We start from the raw sequence: 12,279 nt of genomic DNA on the forward strand, positions 1-12,279 counted from the left end.
TGTTGATTAGTACTTGTTTTATCCATATGTGTTTGTAACGGCGATGCTGGTGATGCTGACGAAGAATCACGTTTGGATGATTCTTCCGAGGAAGAACACGTTCTTTTATCAATCGGCGATTGTAACTGATCAGTCGATTCTCTTTTTCCTGAATTATCCATCAACTTACTCGTTCTTCCTATAATCAAACTACTTCCCATAAAAATATAAGAATCAGTAAGAGAAACATATAAAAGAAAAGAGAGACTGAAAAATTGTTTTAGTAAAACCCTAACTTACCAAAGGAATCGGAAACCCCACCGTCATTAAACAGAGCTTCTTCTTTTTTCCTATTCTACGAATGTTCGGCTCTATATATACTACTCCTAACAAGTGCGTAACCCAGACAATCACCCGTCCCTGAATGATGATTGCTAAAGGGAATACCGGGGATTAGTAGGAAGTTACTGTCTGAGTGATCTGAAAGTTAGGATTGATTTTTACCCTTTTATCTTATATAGAATGCTAATGGTAATCTCCTGTAAAATTTTGCATCAGTCTTTTTTACTTTTATTTCATTAAAAATCTACAAAACGAGAAAATTATTACAAAGGCGATGTTGGTGACCTAATAACAAGCTGGTCAATGTACTTTTTTTGTCTTATATAGAATGGTAATGGTAATCTCCTGTAAAATTTGGCATCAGTCTTTTTTACTTTTATTTCATTAAAAATCTATAAAACGAGAAAAGTATTACAAAGGCGATGTTGGTGACCTAACAACAAGCTGAGAAATGTATTTTATTTATTTGTTTATTTTTTTGCAAGTGATATTCAAATTTATCCTAATTATGTATTAAAAAAATATAAAAAGAAAATATATAGTATAAGCTATTATCATAAGCTGTTATGAAAAGAAAATAGCTTTTTTTTTGTCTCCTTCCCACAGTCTACTGCTTCCGATCAACAATATTAAAATTTCATAATGTTTTTAGTGGTATGTACTCTAGGTTATATCAATGTCCAAACATAAACAATTGTCTTGGTTTTGATTGATACTCCCTCCGTCCCGAAATAGATGATTTATTCAGTTTGAAATTTTGGCCCACTAAAAATCATAACTAAATGCTTTTTCATGTTTCAGTTTGGTACTTGAGCATCAAGGAATATCTTTGAACAATTAATGATAAGAGTTATGCACATTTTCAAATAATGTTGACATCTACAAGTTCCCTATCTCAGCAAACCCTGATTACAAATTCACACACAACATACAGAAATATGGGAATATTGGAAACTCGGAGTTTCTCTTGGGACCGGTTATATCATGACTCCCAAAGCCTCAAAGGCTTGGGAGGAGTTAACAACTAGAAGACGGGTTTTTACGATGTGGAAGAATTTAAATTTGAGGTTGTTGTTTCCGCTCAAGAACTGCACAAGTTAATAGAGTTGTGTGTCTCATGCATATGCAGAAGAGTTGGAGTCATGCTTCTCGAGTTTGATTTTCCCTCATACTATTTATCACACTCGCCTAGTTATGTCTTCCTTCGATCATCTATTTATGGACCGATGCATCATTAAAATAAAAGAAAATTCGGGTTTACTATGATTTACAGTCACATGACTCAAATCATCAGTCTGAGATGATGGAGAAAACTGAAAAACAAAAAATTACTCATTTTATATTTATGTGGATTCATAAAAGCAGACCTTACACAATTTATTTATCTCCCTTTATTGCCTTGCAGGTAACAACATCTGAACTTGTAAATCCTAACGAAAATTATCAAGTTGAAAATTGATTTGCAACTAGGAGAGGATATACAAGATTCGCTGAAGTATGGTAGTTTCTTGTTTTCTTTCTATCATTTTATTAACATCTTGATGTTAAGACAATCACTTTTATTTGTAATAAAAAAAACTAATAGAGTTGCATTAGCATACAAATGCGCCAAAATTATTACTTGCTCAAGTTTTTTTTTTTTTTTTTTATATTTGTGATGAGTTATAAAATGGTATAACTTTATTAACTTGATTATCTATATCGACTTAGTGTTTTTTTTTTCCTTTTTCTTTTGTGATTGAAGCATGAAAAAATATTTATTAAACTATTTATGCGACAGTACGTCTTGACCATCTATCCCATCTTTTTAAATTCGTCTTTGGGTCTCGTTTAAGCATGACCACAGACCTGATATGCTTGCTTATAGACGACAAATCACAAGATTTCAAACATCATCCACCCGCTAGGGAAATACTCTTTACTTCCTAACTTGGAGATAACTCTCTAGTTTTGCTAGCATAAAAGCAAAAAAAGCAGAGCGATATTTTTCTTACGAAAGAAGGGAAATTAATTAAAAAGATAAGTGCACCATTAAGAGGATGATGCCACTCGATGAAAATAGAAGACATGGCTCAATTATAGAGAGACAGAATTACGTGGAACCAATTACTGAATTCCAGTCAGTTAAAACCATGTTCAAAGTAAAACCTTCAAAGAATCCACATCCCAGTTAAACGTGAAAATTTTTACATTGTCAATTATCTCATCCAAGCTTTTATATCTTCCCTTGAAAACTTTATTGTTTCATTCTTTGATTCCAAATTATCTACCAAACTGCCAACAAGATTAAATCCACATCCTGATTTTCCTTGATAGGTTAGGACCCTTTTCTATGTTCCATTCCCACAAAGTATCCCTAACATATTATCGAAAAACCCATTGTAGATTATACCCATTCAGAAAATATAACCAAACTGTTTTAGTAGTATGGCAGTGCAAAAACATATGGTTATTTGACTGAACAACTTTCTTGCAGACTAAACAAACCATTCATCAAAATAGTGTTTTTCACCTTATCCACAGTTGGAGCAGCATTGTAACAAAGGCACCAAACAAATAAAATTACCTTTTGTGGTATTTTCGGATTCCAAAGACATTTATGAGGGAAATATAACAAAACATCGTCTTCCAAAGCTTTGTAACACCCTGAAACAATAAATGAATTACCAGAAAGCCTCTTCCTAGAGTCAATTACGTATTTATTATTGATAGCATGAAGCAAACGAATAAGTGCTGAGACTTCATCAACTTCTGAATCTTTTGAAGATCTACAAAAATCTAGATTCCAACCCGGTTCACTTGTCTTTAACTCTTGTATGGTAGAATTTTTTGATTTGTTGGTTTTTTATAAGGGCCGAAAATAAAATCTTTAAAGAGTGACCATTAACCCACTTATATTTCCAAAATAAACATCTATTACGTACCACTGTTAACCTGAATAACATCATTGTTTTCAACATGATCATTGCTTTTGAGAATACTAGTCCATAGACTCTTTCCCACAGTTTTGTCAGATTAGGTTAGAAAATTTTATTGGTTCTACCAAATTTTTCGTTCACTATCCTTTAGAGAGCCTTATCTTCAACTCCATACCTCCATGTAGAGATTTTTTCATTATCCCCAGGTTCTTTATTCACTCATCACCACCATCCTTAGGAAAACTCACATTACCCCCGTTTGACCAAACTGTTTTTTAGTTTATTATTAGATAATCCCCACAAAAAGTGCCTGATTATCTTCTCCATTTGCTTCTCTACTGAAACAGGCAACTGAAAACTGAAGATAATATATAGGCAAACTAGATAATACACTTTAAATAACCATTAGCCTACCTCCCTTGGACAAATATCTTCTCTGCCAATAATTAAATTTTTTATGGAATTTTTGTAGAATGATGTCCCAAACAATCACTGCTTTAGATTTGCTTCCTAATGGAATACCTAAATAATTCATAGGGAAAGAATCCAACTGACATCCAAAACTAACTGCACAGCTGCATTCTGCGCATTACCTACTGCAACAATAACACTTTTACTGAAGTTCACATATAAACCAGAAACAAGTTGAAATGCCATCAAGATATTTTTCAAGTTGTGAATCTGCTCCACTTCATTATCTAAAAAAATTATTAAGTCCTCAGTAACTGCAAATTGGTAATAGCAGAAGCACCTTGATCAGACTTGAAACCACCTATTGACCCCAAATTAGTTGATCTTTTGAGAAGTAAAGATAGTACTTCTACAACAATAATAAACATGAACAGAGAAATTGGGCCCCCATGCTTTACCCTTTTACTAGTTCTGAACCTAGTTAGCAATTCGTAGTTCGACATACGTACGTGTATTATTCGGATTTGTAAAAATCAAGTTCGGTCAAAAATCCGGTCAACGGTTCGTGAGTCGGGAATAAATCGGAACGGCATACGTACGTGTATAATCCGTTTTAGAGTTGTTGATTCGCTACACAAAATTTGGCACACATAAATAACATATTAATAAGTATTTATATCATAAAAGACTAATTTTTGTATAAGTCTCGGGATTTAAAGATGGAAAAATGTTGATGAATGAAATATATATGGACTAATGATATTATAAGAAATATATATGACATATATAACAAAAACTAACAACTGGAACGGTGGTCTGGCATGCTCCTTTAGGAGCATTAGGACTCAAGTTCGATCCCCATCATTCTTTTCTTTTTTTTAGTGAATTGACCGAGTCTAGTTCTTACCAATTCGAACGAGCGAACTATTCGGATACGCGAATAATTCGCGCATTATACGGCCAGCTCATATTACACGCGCATTATACGGCCAGCTCATATTACACGCGTATTAGGTTCGGAATTAGGTTTGTACACGTATGATTCGCGAAACGTATCAGTTCTGAATAAAGACGACGCTCTCCAATTAATTGCCATTGCAAATCTTGTTTCTGAGACCCAAAATAATATGAAATCTTGTTGACAAAAGCTCCTTGCAACTCGGAGATAATTGTCGGCATAACAACTTTCAACCCATCTGTCAGTAACTTAGTGATTATTTTGTAAAGGGGAAATTAGGCTAAGGCCCAAAAAAAAAATATTATTGTTGTCAGGCCCACAATCAATTTTAGTTTATGTGACACCTAAAATAATATGAAATTTTAAAAAATGTCTGTATAACGGGTTATTCATCCTAATTTTTCAGGGGTATAATTGACAACTCAATTTGGATATAACATATCTTACAAACCGCGCCTTAGAATTTTACAAATTTTATATCGTTGGAAAGCTTTTCAAGAGAGTTACATAACGAGTACAAACAACAATAATAAATTTAAGTTTTTTGTGCAAAAAATCGTAGGAAATTGTTCTTCTAAGCAAAATTTCGAAAGTTTAGTATACAACTATTATACAACCACCAAAAACGATGCATAACACATTATGCAGACACAACAAAAGATGCATAAAACGTTATGCAACCATATGTTGGTTCATGCATCTATTAATTTATGCATAACATGTTACACATCCATTTCCCTGGATGCATAAAAGATTATGCATCAATTTTTTTAATTCAGTGCTTACAAAAATATGGTTGCATAATGCTTTATGCATCTATTTTCTCGACTGCACAACATGTTATGCAGATGTTATTGTAGGTGCATAACATGTTATGTAGCCTTTTGTTTGTTGGTTTCAATACTAACAAAGAAATAGTTGCATAACGTGTTATGCAACCATTTTCTTGACTGCATACCAAGTTATGCAACAACTTTGGTAGATGCATAACAGGTTATGCAACCGTTTCTGGACTGCATAACAAGCTATATAACCGTTTTCATAGCTCCGTAACAGATTATTCAACTATTTCAACATGTTTTGGTGCAACTCAACTGCATACCAAGTTATACAAAATCATGTTCTCCTTAATTTGAAAATTGAAAGGAAGCTGAGGCTAATGTGAACAAGAGGACTGGTGAAGCAGAATTCAATATGCTGATTGTTTTTCATGAAGGTGTTGGTCCTGTTAGAAACATGTTGCTCGGTGGAGGGAGCATTTGAAAATATTCTCAAGACAAGGTCTTTGCATTCCCGCGCACATTGCGCGGTCTAGCTCATTTACAAATGAGTAATAGAAACACATTATTATGGGGAGAATGTTAACAAATCATCAAATAGTTATAGATATGAATATCATATAATTTGCAAGCGATGTCATTTTTGAGGGGATGCTATTACCTGAAAGCCTATTTGGACAAAAACGGAGTGCTTCGGTATGTCTTTTTTGAAAGATGTGGTACACTTAAAGGAGTTAAACGAACAACCAAGGGAGAGTGATAGGTACAAATTCAATCTTAACTTCACAAACTTCGATTCCAATGCTACATCCAATCTAGTATGATTTTGGATAATGGACCAACACCGATAGCATACAAATCTAAGCTTCATAACTTTCAAGGAAATGAATAGGATAGAGGCCCTACTTTACTTCCTACTCTCATGAAAATCAAGAATGAAATTGTAATACAGAAGATCATTTTGACTGCAAACCATTTTCAGTTGCATCATCCTATTCTTTCTTCTTTATCATCATGTTGTAGACTTCTAACGAAACCTATATTACATATACATTGGATACATCAAAGTTGCGAAGTTTCAACCAAAACTCATAAGAATGTATCTTATTCATAAAATTGTTTCAAGCGTCATTTTTAAACCATCTATCATCAGTATCTGCATGGAACCTTGGATTTCTTTGAGTCTGCGTTACCCAAAGTAAACTTTTTTTTTTTCCTTTGAGAAACCTAACGTAACGTTAGGGTACATGAAAATACGCATGGCGAGGAGAAAATTCGACGTTGTCTAATCATATGAATTGGTTGTGGATACCCTAGGTTCACAATCCAAGATATTTATAGTTGGGAAAGGTGTTGGCTCTCTACATGGCGTTTCTAAATAACGACTATTCTTTTTTTTCAACGTTTCCGTGAATCGACAAAAGGTATGAAGATTCAGTCATGCAGAATTTGAAGAGACACGTCCCGTGCTAAAAAAAACGCACACCTTATGTGACAGGAGGCATATCTTCTTGTGGTGTTCGGTAAAAGATGCGTCCGGTTGTTCAGTGTTTTCTCTAAGCATGCATCTTGCATGGCTTTCTAAATACGGCAATGCTACACCGCGCCCCGTTCCGCGCCCTACTCACCGTCCAAACTGATGTGTTTCCATATCACGCCCACCATTTGGATTCTCACTTCTCTCTCCAAGTTCTTATATTCTCTCTCAGCTAAAAAATAGATGGGCCTAGAGTAGGGGGCGGAATCGCGATGCACAAAAGCATTTCCGTTCTAAATAAATAGAAAACGTGAAAGTCATTGTGGGGACGACACATCAGCACCAAACATTCTCCTTTATATAATTTTTTTTTGATTTTGCAGAGTCTCCAAGAAGAAATCATCATCGAATTCTTTTCGGGGTTACCACCAATACAACTCTTAAACTTCAGGTGCGTATCCAAATCTTCGAGCATCTTATTTAATGATCCTAAATTGATCAACTTGATTATGAAAAACAATATTCTCATGCTGAGAGATGATAACACAGTATACTCTCGTTTGATTATGTATCGTCGTCATCATCAATACCTGATGATATTGCCTCACATATTAAGAAGATTAATCTGCCAACAGTGGTGAGAGCTCATCCACGCATTGTGGGTTCTTGCAAGGGATTGGTCTGCTTAAGTTCTTCTCATAGCTATTGCCTTTGGAACCCATCTACCGAGGAATACAAAGGTATACCAATATCAACAGTACCTGGATATGAATCTGCCTCTTCAGAATACTCCACTAGACAAATTACACAAGGTTCTGGATACGACTGCTTGACCAATGATTACAAGTTATTCCAAATATTTCCCGGTACGAACAACAATCGATCTGTAGTTGGTGTCTACTCATTGAGATCAAATTCATGGGAACCGCGATATATTCCTTGTGAATTTCCCCCTCAAACACAACCAGGGGTGTTGTCTAACGGAGCTCTTCATTGATTTTAACTACTTAGGAAAGCAGAAACCCTAACTTCACGAACAACCCCTCAATCTGAGTTGAACCCATCTGTCGCGGCTTCAATCCATACTCAAATAATCTTCAAATCTTCAGAAATTTGTTCAACCCCTTCTTCAAATCATCAGAGATAATCAATCTCAGAACCCCAAACGATACCCTGTATTTTTGAAATCCATTGGAATGGGTTTGTAAAGTATTATACATCGAAAGCAAATCTACAATCGAAACTCGTTTTGAACCAAATAGAGATGCGGATAAGAGGAGATTGGACTGTTAAAAAACAAAAAACAAAAATCTAAAAATTCTAGGTTTCGTAGAACAGAAATGATATTCTCCGCCCATTCCTACGTATCTCATATGTGGCTTGCTTAGTGTACTAGGTCCACGTGATTCTGTCTTTTTCTTTTTCTAATCCAAGTTTTTTTCTCTTACGTCGGTTCTTCTTCCATCTTTTTCATCGGTGATTACAAGAGAAGTAAAATTTCAAGAACAATCAAAAATTGAAAAGAAGCTTGGGTTCATAAAATCGACCTCTCAAGGGTATCAAGTGCAAAAATTCCAGCAGATGATTATTGTGAAAGTTCCATTAAGATCATGCAGATGCCCCCATCTGTGAATAGGTTAATAACACTACAAAACAGAAGGCATCTTGGGACGGCCAAAAAACGTCCCAAGAGGACAAAAAACCGTCTCAAGAGGTATTAGGGACGGTTTATGTACCGTCCCCTGTTCCACCGTCACTAATACTATTTGGCCATGTTTTCTTTTTGGGACGGACATATTTTAGCCTTGATTTAAATATTTTATGATTATTAGGGACGGTCAAGCCATCACCGTCCCAAATATCCTTCTTTGGGGACGGTTTTCTCAAAACAGCCGTCCCTAGAAGCTACTTGTTTTGTAGTGTAAATCTCCAGGATTCAACTGGTTTTACATGAAACTTTTAAAAAACTACCTTTTATTTCACCCATTATATCAAACATCAAACCCATACTATGAATCTGTATTTACACCCTTAAATCAGTAAATACTACTAACCCATGAAATCAAAATAGGGTTTTCGGAAAACAGTGAGTTGTGTTTCTTTGAGTTAGTAATTGTTTCGGTCCTCTTTAAATTAATTAGAATTTTTTTGCATGGGGAAGAATCGGATAGAAGAGGGAGGTGAAAGACAATTATTTTGTTGCTGGTACCATGATTAAATGTAATGCCAACTGGGTTCTGTAGAAAGACAAGGAAATCGGAAACTATTAACTCAAATGAAATGTAATGCTTCATCTAATCAATACAAAGAAAATTCAAGATGCAGAGAAGTTGTTGGAATTTTTGAATCTAATTAAGATACTGTTGAGTCTGCATGATGAATTTCAAATCTATAAGCTGCACATGTACATCGGTACCATTTTGATCATCATCAATTTCAAATCAAATTTTTTGATCAGGATCTAGAAAGTGAGATGAGAAAGAAGGAGAAAATTTAACAGATAGAGGAGTAGGAGAAGATAGAGAAACGAGTGTCTGAAGAAATCGAAGAAAGAGAAAAATTCACGGGATTTTTCCGACACGTTTCACAGTTTTTGACATTTTTCAACACGTCAGTTTGCCATCTCAGCGTGGACGATAAGTAGGGCGCTGAGCGGGGGCCGTGTAGCATTACCGTTCGTAGAAATTTTATACCAACAAACTGGATGCGCGCGTGAAATTTCCTTTCATGAGTCTGACAGTGAAAAAAATCTGAAAAATGGGTTTCCTTGCATTTTTTACTTTTGTAAACCTCTCCGATTGGGCAAATAGGCCTGAAGTTGTTCATGGAAACAACACCCTCACATTGAACCATTTTTCGGGGACCATAGTTTTTTTGGAAGGCCATGGTCTTATTAGGCCACCTTCCCTTAACCTACCTAAAATGTGGAAATGACTAACCTAGTCTTAACCTAATTTAATTTAAAACTAACCTAATAACCACCACCTCCTCCCCCACCGCCGCCCACCATTCGCACCACCACCACCACCTCTATATATATATAACTTAATTTAAATCATTAGCAAAGATATTCTCACAAACCCATTACTTGTCATTCATTTTTGGTTGAAAAAATGAGTAGTAATCATCGAAATGAGTTGAAAATGGAAGTTGCAGAGAGAAGTTCGGTTAAGAATTATGTGAAAAATTTTGTCGAACTAATCAAACCTAATGGAAACGTTTAACATGAAGAAAAGTTTGTCTATTTTGCAAAAAAAAAAATTCCTAACCGAACTACGTCGCAAATAAAAATTCCTAGCCGAAAACGTCGCAAAAAATATTTCCTAACAGTTCAGTTAGGTCGGAAAAAAAAATTCCTAACCGGACCTGAGTTCGGTTACGTCGCAAAAATAATTTCCTAACCGAAAACGTCGCAAAAATTATTTCTTAACAGTTCGGTTACGTCGCGAAAAAAACTTTCCTAACCGAACTAAGGTTCGATTATGTCGCAAAAAAACTTCCTAACCGAAAACGTCACAAAAATATTTCCTAACAGTTCGGTTACGTCGCGAAATTTTTTTCTAACCGAGCTAGGATTTGGTTACGTCGCAAAAAATATTTCCTAATCATTAATTATGATTAGTTTAATCTTCTCCTCTTCCTTCTTCTTCTCTAAAAGGGGGTTAGTCGTGGGAGAGTTCGAGAGATTTTAATGTATTTAGGTTTTCTCCTGTTAGTCCTGAGGGAGTTTGAGGGAGTCTCTCCAAATCTCCGTTAGTCGTGGGGGAGTTTACAGGAGTCTCCTAAACTCTCTAGAAAATACCTGTTACGCTGGGGAGTTTAAAAAAATCTCTTGAACTCCCTGTTAGTCATAAAACCCTACAATACTAGGGAGTTGGTTGCTTTGGGGAGTTCGAAGGAGTTTTTGGTGTATTTTGGTCTCACAACAAATATCTCAAAAGAGTAGAGATTTGGGAAGGAGTTTGGTGCGTAGAAAACCATAGGAGAAAGAAGAGGAAACGTTTTTTTCCAGGTATGTTTTTTTCTTCTTTGATCTCCATGATTGTTTATAATAGTTTGATTTGTGTACTATTTTGATTGTTTTTCATATCTTTGATCTCCATGATTGTTTATTTTGATTGTGTGTATAGTTTTTTTTTGTGGGTACTCTCTCTCTGTCAAAACCCTAATTTGTGGTTCAAAAGATCTTGGTAAGAAATTGCATGATTTGATTATAATGATATCTTTAAATTCAACCGTTGGAATATGATGAAATTTGAGTATGTCGTAGTTTACCTTGTTATAGAAGTACAGTAAAAGTTTCACGCGGATCAGGTCACGTTTGCTACTGCAAAGCTTGCACAATATATGACTATGGTCTGCTGAGTTTAAATCCCGAATAGGGACTGATTCCTATTTATCTCATTCTCCGCTTATCGGACAAAGCTGAAATTTTAGTATGATGTTTGTATATATGAATTTTTCCTACTGTAGAAATTTCATGAAGTTCTGATCACTTTAGGTACACCAAAGTGTGAGAAATCCGGAACTGAATTCTGTATGCACGTATTGAAAGTAGTCGGGTTCTGAGTAATGTATCGTTTTAATGAACCGTTAGAATGCTATGATTTTTTAGTGTGTTGTGGAATATTTAGTTGTAAGTGTTCCGTAAAAATTTCAAGAGGATCAGGTAAGTATTAGTACTTCAAATATTGGACAATCTGAAACTGTGTTTCGGTGAAACAGAATTCCTTTACAGCTATCTTCATAATTTGTTATGTCGTCATGTGCTAATTGGCTTGCTACTTTGTATGGGTGTCATTGAGAATCACTATCACTTGATAAGTCCTCTTATTTAGACACATACTTCTCTTCTATTCTATATGCCAAAGTTCAATACAGTGGCGTACTTCATTTCATATTGGCGTGTTTTAGCCAATTCATACGGTGCTTTTGTTGCAAGGAGTTGTTAAGGGATTTTCTTTGATTAAAAATTTGGCTAAGTAGCTCTGCGTGTTAGTACTGTGTAATCTAGTATCACATTTTTTTATCATGTTTACATTAGACTGTTTGGTGTTATTACTATCCTTGCTTTGTTAAGTTCTAGTATTAGTCTAAGTACTAATGTAGCTAACATGTCACACCATAGAATGGAAAAATCCAGCCAACCTGCTGAAAACAACAAGAAGAAAAAGAATGTTAGGAAGAATAAGAATACGGAACCGGAAACGGAAGTGACTACGAATTACAAACAATGGACAACTCGAGAGACTGAGAAATTTTTGGAACTGTTGGTAGAAGCTACACTTGAGAAGAAGAAAGACACTAGTGGATGTTTTACTAAGAGAATAGTGGAAGAGGAGATACTTCCAAAACTTAACCAAGCATGTGGTTGCGACAAATCTTTTGAGAACTATAAAGGGAAACATAGATGGC

The sequence above is a fragment of the Papaver somniferum genome, chromosome 11 (assembly GCF_003573695.1).
Source record: "Papaver somniferum cultivar HN1 chromosome 11, ASM357369v1, whole genome shotgun sequence".
NCBI lineage: Eukaryota > Viridiplantae > Streptophyta > Magnoliopsida > Ranunculales > Papaveraceae > Papaver > Papaver somniferum.